Below are 18,726 nucleotides of genomic sequence, written 5' to 3'. Positions count from 1 at the left end.
ACAAAATGTGAGAGGGTGCAGAACATCCAGGATGTTAACACCCCTTAAAAAGCTGCAGCAGGGACTTCAAGAGATGAAGCCGCTTAAAAGTAAAAGGGGTCCGAAATGTTTGGCCGTCTTTCTAAAGCTGTGGGCAAAAAGAAGTACCTGGCAAAAAACGGTGAATGGCAAAACAAGTGTGGAGGCAGGAAACAGAATCCATGGGCAAGCGATGCAACATCTGAACCCCTGTTCAATGGATGGTGAAGTTGAGGTACTGCTGCTTGGAGTAGACGCAAGCACAGTTGCCCTTTTTAGTGCTGCAGAGCACCATCTATAGGATAGTGTGTAATATAATAAGTTAACAGCTTGGTATAGGTAAAGGGCATCATGGGTTAGCATAGAGGGCTACAGTAAAGGAGAAGGTGTAGAAACCGTAGCTGTGCATTGGGTATGATTTAGAAACTCTGGTGAAAAATAATGAGTAAAATAGCTTACCAATACAGAATCAGTATTAATATCTGTATTTTATGAGAATGCATTCAGTGTGCTACAGGCTAACACAGGGTTTAAGTCGTTAGGATTCTGCAGGCCAAAGCTAAATAAGCAGGATGTGTCGTCAGTTTAAGGCAATTTACAATACATCAAAGGACCTGTATAAAGAATTATGGCTTTGTTTGGAGACAACGGCCTACAAATTGGCTTGCGCCAACCCGAACTGGGCAGACTGAACACAGGGATCGATTGGGATGGGGGTGGGGTCGAGCGGTGGCTGACAGCGACCCCTGGTTTAAATGGGGGGCCAGGAGGAGCACTCCTGCACCTCCCAGCTCTACATTAGTAAGTATTTTTTTAAAACTTACATTTTTGGTGACAGACTGCAGTGGTCCCTTTAAGGACCACCTGTTAGGCCACATGTAGACCTGGTTTTCCTGAACGACACCGAGATTGACCTCAGAGACTGCATGAAGGTATAATGTTCCTCAAACGTCCTTCTTTTCAGGAGAATACCCACTAGATCTTCTCCTCAGCCTCCACTGGGAAGGTGGCACATCGTCACCCCTTTCTCCAGTTCACTCATGCTCTGTGAATCACCTGGTGCCACATCCTCACTTCCACTATCTAATTGCCCCAGATGAAAGTGGTGAGTTGAAGAAGGTTGGGGCAAAGGAAAACTCGGCAGGACTGGGCAGCTCTAAATGGTGGGGAGCCTGATCCTTGTCCTCGTCTTCCTCATCATCATCATCACGAGGGAAAAAAAATCTCCTCAGTTCTTCCTCATCATCATTTCCTCTTCCTGTATCGCTCAGTGCTTGGTGGGTCTGCAGGAAAAGAGGATAGAGGGTAAGAATTGGATTAAAACCGAGAAATGGGCTGGTTCATTGTGTATGTGTGTCCTTCAGAGGGATGAGTTAGAGACGCCCTTAACCAGAGCGCGGGGTTAGTTGTGGAAGGTAAAAGGTGTGCTTGTGGATACGGTGGGCAAGGAAAAGAATGGGTAATTTGGCCAGCCCTGAAGAAGTCGTTGAAATTTTCGCAGCACGGTTCTGCTGTCCTGGGGGTCAGAGAGTTGGCGCTCGGTACCAGTGCCACATCCCTTCAGGCAGAATGAGTGACATTTCTGGCTGGCTTGGTAGCACCCACACCCAGGAGTCTGTGCATTCTGTCTTTGATTTCCTTGGGGAGGGCTTAAAGGTCTGAATCATTGAAGTTTTACATTCTTCTCTGCTGCCCTCTGGGTCCAGGTGATGTCTGTGCAGTCATATTTCTGGACAAGTATAATAAAAATATTATTAAGACGTAATGAAGTTATTAGTGAGTAAAATGAAAAAGCAAAGTGTATTCCTCTCTTACTTGTTTGTCCTCAGTCTGCTGAAGATTGCAAGCTGAACTGTCTTTTTAAAGCTGTCTACACCGATTTTAGATAGGTTTTACGCCAATGATTGTACCAATGGGAAAGCAAATAAGCGGACCCAGGAAACCCACGGGTATCTCCCTCTGCCGGCCACCAACAGGCACAATTTTTTTAAAAGGGGCATAACTTATTTTGAAGAAATTCTAGGCCTCTATTTTAGCAAAACAACAACAGTGTGCATTTATATCGCATCTTTAATGTAGTGAAACGTTCCAAGGCACTTCAAGGAGTGTTATCAGACAAAAGGAGATATTAGATCAGGGGACCAAAAGCTTGGTCGAAGAGGTAAATTTTAAGGATGTCTTAAAGGAGAAGAGAGAAGTAAAGTGGCGGAGAGGTTTATGGAGGGAATTCCAGAGCTTAGGGCCTAGACAGCTGAAGACTTGGCCATCAATGGTGAGGTGAAGGAAATTCGGGATGCTATGAGAATCATAGAATCATAGAAGGTTACAGCACGGAAGGAGGCCAATGGCCCATCGAGTCCGTGCCAGCTCTATGTATGAGCAATCCAGCTAGTCCCACTGCCCTGTCCTATCCCCGTAGCCCTGCACATATTTTCATTTCAAGTACTTATCCAGTTCCCTTTTGAAGGCCATGATTGAATCTGCCTCCACCACCCCCTCGGTCAGTGCATTCCAGATCTTAACCACTTGCTGTGTAAAAAGCTTTTTCCTCATGTCACCTTTGGTTCTTTTGCCAATCACCTTAAATCTATGCCCTCTGGTTCTTGACCCTTCCGCCAATGGGAACAGCTTCTCTCTATCTACTCTGTCTAGACCCTTCATGATTTTGAACACCTCTATCAAATCTCCTCGCAACTGTCTTTGTTCCAAGGAGAACAATCCCAGTCTCTCCAGTCTATCCACGTAATTAAAGTCTCTCATCCCTGGAATCATTCTAGTAAATCTCTTCTGCACCCTCTCTAAGCCTTCATATCCTTCCTAAAGTGCGGTGCCCAGAACTGGACACAATACTCCAGTTGTGGCTGAACCAGTGTTTTATAAAGGTTCATCATGACTTCCTTACTTTTGTACTCTATGCTTCTATTTATAAAGCCCAGGACCCCGTATGTTTTTTTAACCGCTTTCTCAACCTGCTCTGCCACCTTCAACGATTTATGCACATATACCCCCAGATCCCTCTGTTCCTCCACCCCTTATAGAATTGTGCCCTCTAGAGGCCTGATTTGGAGGAGTGCAGAGTTCTAGGAGGTTGTAGGGCTGGATGAGGTTACAGAGATCGGGAGAGGTGAGGCCATGGAGTGATTTGAAAACACAGGTGAGAATTTTAAATTCTCAAATCATCTCAGCTTCCCTCTGGCTCCAGTTTAAAATCATGACCTAAATTATTAAATAGCCTGTCCCTGATTAGCCAAAAAAATGATTTAACAATAAGTTTTTTTGACCAACCAGTGCTGCTTTTATTCCAGTTCAACTAGATCACATCATAGTTGTGATGCTGTTAAACTGAAGTGTATCGCACCAAGTCTCAAATGTGGCAGAATTCTTGTTTGTAAATTGAGAAATCTAGCTGAAAGGCCAAGGCCGAAGTGCAGAATGTTACCAAGGCTGAAAGAGTCAAAAAAAAGATGTTTTGTTGATCCCAAGCTTTGGTTCTATAGATTGTAGGAGGAAAGGAAGACTGAGGAAGATAAGGTGTTGGACAGTTTCAAGATCCTGAGAAACACAGAAACATAGAAATATAGAAAATAGGAGCAGGAGTAGGCCATTCGAGCCTGCTCCGCCATTCAATATGATCATGGCTGATCACTTATCTCAATACCATATTCCTGCTCTCTCCCCATACCCCTTGTTGCCTTTTTTATCTCGAAATATATCTATTTCTTTCTTAAATATACTCAGTGACTTGGCCTCCACAGCATTCTGTGGCAGAGAATTCCACCGGTTCACCACCCTCTGAGTGAAGAAATTTCTCTTCATCTCAGTCCTAAATGTCCTACCCCGTATCCTGAGACTGTGACCCCTCGTTCTGGACCCCCCAGCCAGGGGAAACATCCTCCCTGCATCCAGTCTGTCTAGCCCTGTCAGAATTTTATACGTTTCAATGAGATCCCCTCTCATTCTTCTAAACTCTAGTGAATACAGGCCGAGTCAACCCAATCTCTCCTCATACGACAGTCCTGCCATCCCAGGAATCAGTCTGGTGAACCTTCGCTGCACTCCCTCTATGGCAAGTATATCCTTCCTTAGGTAAGGAGACCAAAACTGCAGACAATACTCCAGGTGTGGTCTCACCAAGGCCCTGTATAACTGCAGTAAGACATCCTTGCTCCTGTACTCAAATCCTCTTGCAATGAAGGCCAACATACCATTTGCCTTCCTAACTGCTTGCTGCACCTGTATGTTTGCTTTCAGTGACTGGTGTACAAGGACACCCAGGTTCCTTTGTACATCAACATTTCCCAATCTATCACCATTTAAATAATACTCTGCCTTTCTGTTTTTCCTTCCGAAGTGGATAACTTCTCATTTATCCACATTATACTGCATCTGCCATGTATTTGCCCACTCACTCAACTTGTCTAAATCGCCTTGAAGCCTCTTTGCATTCTCCTCACAACTCACGATCCCACCTAGTTTTGTGTCATCAGCAAACTTGGAAATATTACATTTGGTTCCCTCATCCAAATCATTGATATATATTGTGAATAGCTGGGGCCCAAGCACTGATCCCTGCGGTACCCCACTAGTCACTGCCTGCACCCGGAAAAAGACCCATTTATTCCTACTCTCTGTTTCCTGTCTGTTAACCAATTTTCAATCCATGCCAGTATGAATGCCAGGAAGGAATGAGTTTGAGTAGAAGATGGTACAATGACCCTTGATTTCAGCGCAGTGAGGATAGAGGGAGGATTAACAAGGGAAAAGTTCAGAAATGCAATGCCTATAGCAGTATTTATAAAACAGGGACAAGAAAGTATGTGACAAAGAAAGAGAGAGAGAGGTTACAGGATAGAGATAAGAAGAGGATGGCTATCAGACTACAAGCTTTTTCTTGTATCCTGTCCAGAGAGGAATGTCAGAGTGACTGATGCTCTCTTCAGTTCTGCCTGGGAAAGAAAGAATGAGGATAAAAAAACACACGAGTCAATTTTGTGAAATAGTATCCAGTAAGAGGAGGTACTAGCAGGAGTAAAAGCTCTATATACTATTGGCCATGTGAGTGAAGGGAAGTCAAAGAGGAAAATAACAGAATTAAGTAATGAAGCAATTGCTGATAATAGCAAGTATCCAATATATTCTGAATATTTCTGTGTCTGCATCAAGGTCAGCCACCAAAGTGTCTCATCACACAACTGACCAATGTCAAAAGTAAATGTGTCATTGAAATGTTGCTAAAATCTCATGTAATACTTTCAAAATGTTAGAATCTGTGGTGTGAACTAGATACTTTTTTTGCAATTGTTTTTTATTTCTGTAAAGGTATCATTTTTGCTGAATATTGTTTTCAAGTTAAGTACGGGGACATTTTTCTGCTCTTTGCCCTAATGCCAACAAAAGGTACGCCTGTTAGATATCGCACAGGTTAGATGCGAAGTAACGATCCCTCTACACTGCCTCTGAACCTTCTCAACCAATGCGTCATTTCCATTTCTGACACAGCTAACCTGGTGGTCTTGCTACGGGACTGGCAATTTAATGTCAACTTATGAGCTGATTCTGCAGGGGATTTGCAGCCACTTGGAGCTGAGTTGGCATTCTTCAAACTCCATTGTTTTAGGACCCTAGCAGCTGACATATAGGAAATTTGCTGGATTGAAATATAAGCAAAAAAGACAAAAGAACATTTTAATTCACTGCACTACTAAGCCCCCAGAAATTAAAACATTTGTGACTCAAATCACAGAATCACACTTGTTACATATCAATAAGGAAGTGGCTTCAATAGTCCATTTTTTATATAAATTAGCAATAGTACTTGTTCAAGTGTTTGTTTTTCCAAACAAGGCTTTCTATTTGCACCTGTACAATTTCATTGTAGAGGACAGGACAATTGTACAGGTCAGGACCATACATTTAGAAGTTTTCTTTGATAATTTCCATTGCTGGTTTTAGTGGCCCCTGGAGAGCTGTGGTTGGTTAGATCTGCTCGTCTCCAAAATGTTGTGCTGAACTGCGTATAAAGTTATTTCAAAGTGCAATAGCAACACTTGCTGGCAAGATTACTCTACTGCATGAACATAAACATTGGGGTCTATATCGTACCACCAAAAGCTAGACACAGCTGGTGAAAATTTTAGCTGGTTTGGGACATAAAACAAAATAAAACTTTGAAAAAAATAAAGACAACTACAATTAAGGTTGAAAAAATAAAGTAACAACTCTTGACCTGTACATTGATTTATTATTTGTTAACAATTTTAGGTTAAATTTTCTAATCTCATCAATTGCATGTAGAGGACAAATATTTGTGCAGAAACAGGACAAATCCAAAATACTTAATGATAAGGTAATGATACCTCAGTGAAATGTAACTTTACCTTATGGTTAAAACATTCAGCAAACAAAACAAACAGGTTGAACAGAGTGAACTCAGCCTCCACCACTTTTGGGGCAAAGAATTCCAAAGATTCACAACCCTCTGGGAGAAGAAATTTCTCCTCATCTCCGTCTTAAATGAGCGACCCCTTATTCTGAGTCTATGCTCCCTAATTCTAGATTCCCCTATGAGGGGAAATATCCTCTCAGCATTTACCCTGTCAAGCCCCCTCAGAATCTTACAAGTTTCAGTAAGATCTTCTCTCATTCTTCTAAACTCCAGTGAGTATAGACCCAACCTGCTCAATCTTTCCTCATAAGAAAACCCTTCCATGCCTGGAATCAACCTAGTGAACCTTCTCTGAAACACCTCCAATGCAAGTATACCCTTCCTTAAATAAGGGGACCAAAACTGTACGCACTACTCCAGTTGTGGTCTCACCAGCACCCTGTGCAGTTGTAGCAAGACTTCCCTGCTTTTATACTCCATCCCCCTTGAAATAAAGGCCAATATTCCATTTGCCTTCCCAATTACCTGCTGCATCTGTATGCTAACTTCTTGTGTTTCATGTACGAGGACACCCAAATCCCTCTGTACTGCAGCATTCTGTAGTCTTTCTCCATTTATATAATATTTTGCTTTTTTATTCTTCCTACCAAAGTGGACGACTTCACGTTTTCCCAAATTATATTCCATCTGCCAAATGTTTGCCCACTTGCTTAACCTGTCTCTACCCCTTTGCAGACACTTTGTCTCCACCTCACAACTTACTTTTCCACCTATCTTTGTATCATCAGCAAATTTGGCCACTGTACACTCACTTCCTTCATCCAAGTCGTTGATATAGATTATAAATAGTTGAGGCGCCAGCACTGATCCCTGCAGCACCCCACTACTTACAGATTGCCATCCTGAAAATGACCCCTTTATCCCGACTCTCTGTTTTCTGTTAGATAGACAATCCTCTATCCATGCTAATGTATTACCCCTAACATCATGAGCTTACCTTGTGCAGTAACCCTTTATATGGCATCTTATCAAATGCCTTTTGGAAATCCAAATACACTACATCCACTGGTTCCCCATATCCACCCTGCTCGTTACTTCCTCAAAGAACTCTAATAAATTTGTCAAACATGATTTCCCTTTCATAAAACCATGTTGACTCTCCTTGATTTTATTTTGAGTCTCCAAATGTCCTGCTACTACTTCCTTAATAATTGATTTTAGCATTTTCCCAATGACAGATGTTAGGCCAACTGGTCTATAGTTACCAGCTTTCTGTCTCACTCCCTTCTTGAATAGGGGCGTTACATTTGCGGTTTTCCAATCCGCTGGTACCTTTCCAGAATCGAGTGAATTTTGGAAGATTACAACCAATGCATCCACTATCTCTGTAGCCACTTCTTTTAAGACCCTCGGATGCAAGCCATCGGGTCCAGGGGGCTTGTCTGCCTGCAGACCCATTAGTTTGCCTAGTACTTTTTCTCAAATGATAGTGATTGTTTATCGATCCTCCCTCCCCTTTGCCCCTTGATTATCTACTATTATTGGTATGCTTTTAGTGTCTTCTACTGTGAAGACAGATATAAAATATCTGTTCAATGCCTCTGCAATTTCCTTGTTTTCCATTATTATTTCCCAAGTCTCATTCTCTAAGGGACCTATACTTACTTTAGCTACTCTCTTCCTTTTTATATACTTGTAAAAGCCCTGTTAGTTTTTATAATTCTTGCTAGTTTACTCTCATAAATCTATTTTCTCCCTCTTTATTATTCTTTTAGTCCTCCTTTGCTGGTTTCTAAAGTTTTCTCAATCTTCGGGCTTACCATTAATCTTTGCCATGTTGTATGCCTTTTCTTTTAACTTGATACCATCCTTAACTTCCTTAGTTAGCCATGGTTGGTTCACCCATCTCGTAGAGTCTTTCCTCCTTACTGGGATATATTTTTGTTGAGAGTCATAAAATATCTTTTTATATCTCATACCTTCTAATCTGTTTTCCCAGTCCACTTTAGCCAACTCTGTCCTCATGCCATTGTAATTGCCCTTATTTAGGTTTAATACAGTAGTTTCAGATCCAAGATCCTCACTCTCAAACTGGATGTGAAATTCTATCATATTATGATCACTGTTTCCGAAGGGATCCTTTACTTTGAGGTCATTAATTAATCCTGTCTCATTACCCATTACCAGATCTAAAATGTCCTGTTCCCTGGTGGTTCCACAAAGTATCGTTCTAAGAAACAGTCCCAAATACACTCAATGAACGCATCCTCAGGGCTCCTTTTGCCATTTTGATTCGTCCAATCTATATGAAAGTTAAAATTGCCCATGATTATTGCATTACCTTTTTTACAAGCACCCATTATTTCTTGATTTATATTTTGCCCTGGAGTGTAGCTACTGTTAGGGGGCCTATAGACTACTCCCACCAGTGATTTCTTACCCTTGCTATTTCTTACCTCCACCCAAATTGATTCTACATCTTGATCTTCTGAGGCAAGATCATTTCTCACTATTGTACTAATTTCATCCTTTATTAACAGAGCTACCCGACGACCTTTTCCTTTCTTCCTATCCTTCCGCAATGTCAGATAGCCCTGAATATTCAGTTCCCAACCTTGGTCACCTTGCATCCACGAGATCATACCCATTTGTTTCTATTTGTGCTGTCAATTTATCTATCTTATTATGAATGCTGCGCGCATTCAGTTAAAGAACCTTTAAATTTGTCTTTTTACAATTTTTTCCTACTCTGACCCCATTTGTGGCTGCACTCTTATGTTTGTTCACTCTGTCCCTTCCTGTCACAATAGGGCTATCATTACCCCATCTCTTCCCTGTACTACTTCCTTGTCCTTTCTCTTCAACATTCTAAATTTCCCCCCACCTGAACCCTCCCCCCCACACCCCCCATTTAGTTTAAAGGCCTATCTATAGCCCTAGTTATTCGATTTGCCAGAACACTGGTCCCAGCATGGTTCAGGTGAAGCCCATCCTGATGGAGCAGCTCTCTCTTTCTCCAGTATTGGTGCCAGTGCCCCATGAATCGAAACCCACTTCTCTCACACCAATCTTTGAGCCACGCATTTATCTCTCTGATCTGATTTACCCTGTGCCAATTTGCTCGTGACTCAGTTAATAATCCAGAGATTATTACCTTTGTGGTTCTGCTTTTTAATTTAGTCCCTAGCTGCTCGAACTCTCTCAGCAGAACCTCTTTCTTAGTCTTACCTATGTCGTTGGTACCTACGTGGACCACGACAACTGGATCCTCCCCCTCCCACTCTAAATTCCTCTCTAGCCTGGAGGAGCTGTCCTTAACCCTGGCACCGGCAGGCAACACAGCCTTCGGGAATCACGCTTTTGGCTGCACAGAACTGTATCTATCTGCCTAACTATACTGTCGCCTACTACTATCACCTTCCTTTTTACTCCCCCCACTTGATTGGGTTCCTGTACCACGGTGCCATGGTCAGTTTGCTCATCCTCCCTGCAGTCCTTGCTCTCGTCCACACAGCTTGCAAGAACCTCGTAATTATTAGACAAGTGTAAGGGCTGAGGCTCCTGCAATGCGACCTCCTGGATCCCTGTACCTGCCTCACTCGCAGTCACACCCTCCTGTCGCTGGCCACGGGCCAAATCTAAAGAATTCAGTCTAAGGGGTGTGACTGCCTCCTGGAACAAAGTGTCCAGGTAACTTTCTCCCTCCTTGATGTAACGCAAAGTCTGCAGCTCGGACTCCAGCTCCTCAACTCTGAACCGAATTTCCTCGAGCTGCGGACACTTACTGTAGATGTGGTCGCCCCGGACAAGACTGTCTAGTAGCCCCCCCGTATTGCAGCTGCAACACATCTGCTGCCCTGCCACATCTATAGTATTTATTTAATTAATTACGTCACTGTCAATCAAATTATTTGATTGACAGAGACATAATTAAGTGAACCAAATTGACTGGATACTGATATCTGTGCTGTTGGGGACCTCAGGTGAAGATCAAATAGGATTATCCACTTAGTACCTTTGGCCGAAAACACTTTCAAACAGTTCAGCCTTGTCTCTTGCACTCATATACTGAGTTCCACCATGGTTGCGGATGAGGATGTTCATGGAACCTTATTCACCTGTTACCGACCTGGTTACCACTATCATTTTTGATTGGATGTGGTAGGATAGATAGCTTTGCTCTGATCCGTTGGTTATGGAACCACTTAGCTCCAGCTGTTGTTTAGCATACAGGTAGCCCAGTGTAATAGCTTCATTAAGTTGGCAACTCATTCTATGGTATTGCTGGTGCTGCTCCTGGCACATCCTTCTACACTCCACATTGAACCAGTGTTGGTCTCCTGGCTTACTGGTGATAAAAGAATGGGGTATCATAAGGTTTAGAATAGCGATAGAAAAGGACACAGACCACTCGAAAGTAAAAATACTCAATTGGAGGAGGGTCAATTTCAATGGGATGACCCGGGTAAATTGGAATCAAAGATTGGCAGGCAAAACTGTAATTGAAAATGGGTGGCCTTTAAGGAGGAGATGGTTCGAGTACAGTCTAGGCACATTCCCACGAGGCTGAAAGGTTGATAAAGCCAGAGCTCCCTGGATGACAAAAGAAATAGTGAGTAAGATGAAACGGAAAAAAGGGGGGTATGACAGATGTCAGGTTGATAACACAAGTGAGAACCAGGCAGGATATAGAAAGTTCAGAGGGGAAGTGAAAAAGGAAATAAGAGGGGCAAAGAGAGAGTATGAGATTAGACTGGCGGCAAACATAAAAGGGAATCCAAAAGTCTTCTTCAGGCATGTAAACAGTAAACAGGTAGTAAGAGGAGGGATGGGGCCAATTAGGGGCCGTAAAGGAGATCTACTCTTGGAGGCAGAGGGGATGGCCGAGGTACTAAATGAGTACTTTGCATCTGTCTTTACCAAGGAAGAAGATGCTGCCAGAGTCTCAGTAAAGGAAGATATAGTTGAGATACTGGATTGGCTAAAAATTGATAAAGAAGAGGTACTTGAAAGACTAGCTGTACTTAAAGCAGATAAATCACCCAGTCCAGATGGAATGCATCCTAGGTTGCTGAGGGAAGGGTGCAAATTACGGAGGTACTGGCCACAATCTTCAAAACATCCATGGATGCGGGGGTGGTGCCAGAGGACTGGAGAATTGCAAATGTTACACACTTGTTCAAAAAAGGGTGTAAGGATAAACCCAGCAACTATAGGCCAGTTTAACCTCAGTGTTGGGGAAACTTTTAGAAACGATAATCCTGGACAGAATTAACAGTCACTTGGATGAGTGTGGATTGATGAGGGAAAGCCAGCACAGATTTATTAAAGACAAATCATGTTTAATGAACCTGATAGAGTTTTTTGATGAGGTAACAGTGAGGGTAGATGAGGACAATGCAGTTGATGTGGTGTATATGGACTTTCAAAAGGCGTTTGATAAAGTGCCGCACGGTAGGCTTATCATCATGATTGCAGCCTATGGAATAAAGGGGGCAATAGCAAATAGATACAGAATTGGCTAAGGGACAGGAAACAGAGAGTAGTGGTGAACGGTTGTTTTTCGGACTGAAGGGAGGTGTACAGTGGTGTTCCCCAGGGGTCAGTGCTGGAACCACTGCTTTTCTTGATACGTATTAATGATTTAGACTTGGGTGTACAGGGCACAATTTCAAAATTTGCAGATGACATAAAACTTGGAAGGATAGTAAACAGTGAGGAGGATAGTGATAGACATCAAGAGGATATAGATAGGCTGGTGGAATGGGCCGATATGTGGCAGATGAAATTTAATACAGAAGAAAGTGAAGTGATACATTTCGGTAGGAAGAACGAGGAGAAGCAATATAAACTAAAGGGCACAATTCTAAAAGGGGTACAGGAACAGAGAGATCTGGGAGTATATGTGCACAAATCATTGAAGGTGGCAGGGTAGGTTGAGAAAGCAGTTAAAAAAGCATACAGGATCCTGGGCTTTATAAATAGAGACATAGGGTACAAAAGTATGGAAGTCATGATGAACCTTTATAAAACACTGGTTCGGCCACAACGGGAGTACAGTGTCCAGTTCTGGGCACCGCACTTTAGGAAACATGTGAAGGCCTTAGAGAGGGTCCAGAAGAAATTTATAGAATGATTTCAGGGATGAAGTTATGTGGACAGACTGAAGAAGCTGAGGTTGTTCTCCTTGGAACAGAGACGGTTATGAGGAGATTTGATTGAGGTATTCAAAATCATGACGGGTCTAGACAGAGTAGATAGAGAGATACTGTTCCCCTTGGCAGAAGGGTTAAGGACCAAAGCACATAGATTTAAGGTGATTGGCAAAAGAACCAAAGGCGACATGAGGAAAAACTTTTTTACACAGCGAGTGGTTAGGATTTGGAATGCACTGCTCGAGGGGGTGGCGGAGGCAGATTCAATCATGGCTTTCAAAAGGGAACTGGATAAGAACTTGAAAGGAAAACATTTGCAGGCCTATGGGGAAAGGGCGGGGGAGTGGGACCAGCTGGATTGCTCTTGCATAGAGCCGGCGCAGACTCGATGGGCCGAATGGCCTCCTTCCGCGCTGTAACCTTTCTATGATTCTATGTGCTGGGCCATGAGTTTACAGATTATGACGGTACACAATTCTACTGCAGCTGATGGCTCACAGTGCCTCACACTCAATGTTGGGCTGCTAGATATGTCCTTAGGTTTGTATGGAAAGGGTTATTCAGTTTGGCAGCAGAGTTTTTCCAACTGACTTGAAGTGATCTGTTGAAGTACGTTAATATAATACTGCTATTGATTTGTCTTTATATTGTAGTAATGTTAACTTTTAACCATTGTTTAAATGGGGAAGTATGATTCATAAATTGTAATGTCTTAAATTTGTAAAGATGGAGACCATTGAGCTTTTGAACTAGGAACTGACCCTTACGTTAAGTTAATTGGAAAGGTGCTGGTCCCAAGTTTGAGAAAATTGCTACACTCAGATAATTGCAAGAACAAAACATCTGGGTAAAATATTGGCCTCAATATTAATCCCCGCACAACGGACAGAAGGTGGCCAGGGGGGTGGTGTGTAAAAAACTTAAATATGGAAACGCGTCCACAGCATGCACTCACGCGCCCGCTGCCTTTATTATGGCGGCGGATATCAGGGTGTCCAAGTGTCCCGCCGTGGAGAGGCCGGACATATTAAAGTATTTAAATCGGGCTCCCACAGTGCAATTGGGAGCCTGATTTAAAATTCATTGCTGTTGCACAGGAAACTGGGCAGTGAAAAGGAGATGGGAGCTGCCGCCTCCACAAGGTAAGTGCCTTTTGCAGCACTCCATCTGGGCCAGGAGTACTCCCCCCACCACCCCTAGGAAGCCTTCGGCCTCTCCCATGCCGATCGCCTCCCTCTCTCTCCCCAGCCCCGATGGCCTCCCTCTCTCTCCCCAGCACCGATGGCCTCTCTCTCTCTCTCCCCAGCACCGATGGCCTCTCTCTCTCTCTCCCCAGCACCGATGGCCTCTCTCTCTCTCTCCCCAGCACCGATGGCCTCTCTCTCTCTCTCCCCAGCACCGATGGCCTCTCTCTCTCTCTCCCCAGCACCGATGGCCTCTCTCTCTCCCCAGCACCGATGGCCTCTCTCTCTCTCTCCCCAGCACCGATGGCCTCTCTCTCTCTCTCCCCAGCACCGATGGCCTCTCTCTCTCTCCCCCCAGCGCCAATGGCCTCTCTTTCCCCCCAGTGCCGATGACCTCTCTCTCTCTCTCCCCAGCACCGATGGCCTCTCTCTCTCCCCAGCACCGATGGCCTCTCTCTCTCTCCCCAGCACCGATGGCCTCTCTCTCTCCCCAGCAAAGATGGCCCCTCTCTCTCCCCCCAGCACCGATGGCCTCTCTCTCCCCCCAGCACCGATGGCCTCTCTCTCCCCCCAGCACCGATGGCCCCTCTCTCTCCCGCCAGCACCGATGGCCCCTCTCTCTCCCGCCAGCACCGATGGCCCCTCTCTTGGCCCAGCACCGATGGCCCCTCTCTCCCGCCAGCACCAATGGCCTCTCTCTCTCTCCCCAGCACCGATGGCCTCTCTCTCTCCCTCCCTCCCCAGCACCGATGGCCTCTCTCTCTCTCCCCAGCACCGATGGCCTCTCTCTCTCTCTCTCCCCAGCACCGATGGCCCCTCTCTCTCCCCAGCTGCAATGACCTCTCTCTCCCTCCAGCCACGATCACCAACCTCCCCCCAACCCAGTCCCGATCACCGACCTTTCCTCCCTCCCGATTGCCAGTGACCGTCCCCCAGCTGCTCCCACTCTGCCGCCGTAATTTCACCGGAAGCAGGGCAGGAATGGTGTTTCCACCATACTTCCAGTGAAGTTTAGGCAAGAAAGTAGGAGCTGCTCCGAGGAAATTGCAGACCATAATTACTTTCAGTATAGTCACTTGATTTGATGTCATTGGCATATATTTTGGACCGTTTTTGAGTTGTCAGCTTTTTCAACAGTGTTGGTCAGCATTTGCTAGCTGTCTAAGATGACATGTATGCCCTAGTTAGATAAGGCAAGTTGTGTGCAAACTGCTGTACGACAGACCACACAAGCTGCTATATTATTTTGCCATTGTGTTAGTGGTTGAGGTAGAAACTATGTCAACATTCAAGATTAGATCGGATAGGTGGAGGAATAAAAAGTGGATAAACAACAACAACTTGCATTTATATAGTGCAGTTATACTGAAACGTCCCAAGGAGCTTCACAAGTGTGTTATCTAACAAAATTAGGCACCGAGCCACATAAGGGAATATTAGGACAGGTGACCAAAAGCTTGGTCAAAGAGGTAGGTTTTAAGGAGGATCTTAAAGGAGTAGAGGGAGGTAGAGACGTGGAGATGTTTAGGGAGGGAATTCCAGAGCTAAGGGCCTTGGCAGCTGAAGGCACGGTGTGATTAATATCGGGGATGCGCAAGAGGCCAGAATTGGAGGAGCGCAGAGATCTCGGAGAATTGTAGGGCTGGAGGAGGTTACAGATATAGGAAGGAGTGAGGCCATGGAGGGATTTGAAAACCATGATGAGAATTTTAAAATGGAAACGTTCCTGAACCGGGAACCAATTTAGGTCAGCGAGCACAGGGGTGATGGGTGAACGGGACTTGGTGCGAGTTAGGATACAGACAGTAGAGTTTTGGATGAGCTCAAGTTTATGGAGGGTGGAGGATGGGAGGCCGGTCAGGAGAGCATTGGAATAGTCAAGTCTAGAGGTAACTAAAACATGGATGAGGTTTTCAGCAGCAGATGAGCTGAGGCAGGGGCGGAGATGGGTGATGTTACAGAGCTGGAAGTAGGCGGTCTTGGTGAAGGAGCGGATATGTGGTCGGAAGCTCATCCCAAATAAGACACCAAGATTGCGAGTGGTCTGGTTCAGCCTCAGACAGTGGCCAGGGAGAGGGATGGAGTCGGTGGCTAGGGAACGGAGTTTGAGACGGGGTCTGAAGACAATGGCTTCGATCTTCCCAATATTTATTTGGAGGAAATTTTTACTCATCCAGTACTGGATGTCGGACAAACACTGTGATAAATCAGAGACAGTGGAGAGGCCGAGGGTGGTGGTGGTGAGGCAGAGCTGGGTGTCGTCAGCGTACATGTGGAACCTGACGTGTTTTCAGATGTCACCGAGGGTCAGCGTGTAGATGAGAAATAGGAGGGGGCCAAGGATAGATCCTTGGGGAACTCCAGAGGTAATGGAGCGGGAGCGGGAAGAGAAGCCATTGCAGGTGATTCTCTGGCTATGACTGGATAGATAAGAATGAAACCAGGCGAGCGTACTCCCACCCAGCTGGACGACGGAGGAGAGGCTTGGAGGAGGATGGTGTGGTCAACCGTGTCAAAGATTGCAGACAGGTTGAGAAAGATGGTCAGTCACATAGGATGTCATTTGTGACTTTGATAAGGGCCGTTTCAGTGCTGTGGCAGGCGCGGAAACCTGATTGAATGGGTTCAAACATGGAGTTGTGGGAAAGATTGGCACGGATTTGGGAGATGACAACACGTTCAAGGATTTTGGGAGAGGAAAGGGAAGTTGGAGATGGGGCGGTAAGTTGCAAAGAAAGAGGGGTCAAGGGTGCATTTTTTGAGGAGGGGTGTGATGTCGGCAGATTTGAAAGGTAGGTGGACAGTACCTGAGGAGAGGGAACGGTTAACATCAGCTAACATGGGGCCCAGGAAGGGAAGTTGGGTGGTCAGCAGTTTGGTGCGAATAGGGTTGAGGGAGCAGAAGGTGGGTCTCATCATGGATAAGATGAGCTTGGAGAAGGCATGAGCGGAGCTAGGGATGTGAGTTCAGGGCTAAGGAAGGAGGGAACCTATGGGGAAGTTTGGCTTGGTGGGCTAGGGGAAGGAAGGGAAGCGGCAGAGGCAGCTGAACGGATGGTCTCAATATTAGTGTCAAAGAAGTCCATGAGCTCCTCGCACTTGTTGTTGGTGAGGGTGGAGGGGAGAGGGGTTTAAGAAGATGGTTTGTAGTGAAGAGAAGCCAGGATTATCGAACCTAAATTAGTGAGCAGTTTTGGGAAAGGAGAGCAGGACCCAATAATGCTTTATATGGTCCAGCCAGATCTGGCGATGAATGGCTAAACCAGTTGTCCTCCATAACCATTCAAGTCTGCATCCCTTGGACAAAAGGGAGCAGAAATGAGGGCCGTACCTGGGAGAACAACCAGGGAGAGAGAGAGAGTAATGATTTTAATGGGGACAAGGGCATCAAAGGTGGAGGTGAGGGTGTGATTGAGCAGATCGGTAGCCACAGATATGGTATGGTGAATGGAGGGCCAAACGCTAGACAGTTCGATATTTGAAAGTGCCATTTTGACTTGGGGGAAAGAGTATTTTCCAGGGGCGGACACAGAAGAAAGTGGGGTTGGGAGGGGGAAGAGGACGTGAGTGGAGAGGGAAACAAGGAAGTGATTAGAGATGGCCTTGTATGAGAACCGTAGAATCATAGAAAGTTACGGCACAGAAGGAGGCCATTCGGCCCATTGTGTCCGTGCCGGCCGAAAAAGAGCTGTCCAGCTTAATCCTATTTTGCAGCACTTGGTCCGTAGCCCTGTAGGTTAAGGCACTTCAAGTGCACATCCAAGTACTTTTTAAATGAGTTGAGGGTTTCTGCCTCTACTACCCTTTCAGGCAGTGAATTCTAGACCTCCACCACCCTGTGTGTGAAAAAAATTCCCCTCAGCTCCCCTCTAACCCTTCTACCAATTACTTTAAATCTATGCACCCTGATCACTGACCCTTCTGCTAAGGGAAATAGGTCCTCCCTATCCACTCCCCTCATAATTTTATACACCTCGATTAAGGCACACCTCAGTCGCCTCTGTTCTAATGGAAACAGCCCCAGCCGATGTAATCTTTCCTCATAGCTAAAATTCTCCAGGCCTGGCAACATCCTTGTAAATCTCCTCTGTATCCTCTCTAGTGCAATTACATCTTTCCTGTAATGTTGTGACCAGAACTGTACATAGTACTCAAGCTGTGGCCCAACTAGTGTTTTATACAATTCTAGCATAACCTCCCTGCTCTTATATTCTATGCCTCAGCTAATAAAGGAAAGCATCCCATATGCCTTTTTAACCACCTTATCCACCTATCCTGCTACCTTCAGGGATCTGTGGACATGCACTCCAAGGTCCCTCACTTCCTCAGTATCCTCCCATTTATTCTGTATTCCATTGCCTTGTTTCCCCTCCCCAAATGCATCACCTCACACTTCTCCGGATTGAATTCCATTTGCCACTTTTCTGCCCATCTGACCAGTCCATTGATATCTTCCTGCAGTCTACAGCTTTCCTCCTCACTATCAACCACACGGCCAATTTTAGTATCATCTGCAAACTTCTTAATCATGTCCCTTACATTTAAGTCTAAATCATTAAAATATATCACAAAAAAGCAAGGGGCCGAGTGCTGAACCCCACTGGAAACAGCCTTCCTGTCACAATAACACCCGTGGACCATTGACTATGGGAAGAGTGCGGGTCAATGTGCTGATTTGCCGGTATGGAGGGTAAACACCCACATGGACTGGTGGGGCTCGAATGGCCAGTTTCTGGGTTGTACCTTCCATGTATTTTTTTTCTCTCTCTCTCTCTCAGTTCCAGCCCGTGTCCCGGCAGTTGGCTGTATTTCGGTCCACCCTGTAGGTCGGTGGGGCCGGGTCGGTGCTGAAGTTCAGGCCGACCCCGGGGAGCGGGAGAGAGGCGGGCCCACTGCACAGTGTTAAACCAATCCGCACTCGCGCCCCGAGGTGATTGACGGCGCTCCGGACCAATCGCGTCGCGGATTCGGCCCAGTTTATGAC

At 45.2% G+C, this 18,726-nt stretch overlaps 1 long non-coding RNA gene across 1 annotated transcript; it reads right to left on the bottom strand.

The window, feature by feature from the left end:
- Positions 1-487: 487 nt before the first annotated feature.
- Positions 488-18,638, bottom strand: LOC137321351 (uncharacterized). Its single transcript, XR_010962786.1, has 2 exons — positions 18,486-18,638; positions 488-1,301 (listed from the first exon to the last, which is right to left on the bottom strand). It is a non-coding gene; the product is annotated as an uncharacterized lncRNA (long non-coding RNA).
- Between the last annotated feature and the right edge of the window lie 88 nt (positions 18,639-18,726).

This window comes from Heptranchias perlo, chromosome 5 (genome assembly GCF_035084215.1).
Source record: "Heptranchias perlo isolate sHepPer1 chromosome 5, sHepPer1.hap1, whole genome shotgun sequence".
NCBI lineage: Eukaryota > Metazoa > Chordata > Chondrichthyes > Hexanchiformes > Hexanchidae > Heptranchias > Heptranchias perlo.
The sequence above is the reverse complement of the archived record's forward strand: the minus strand, read 5'-3'. Positions and strand labels throughout refer to the sequence as shown.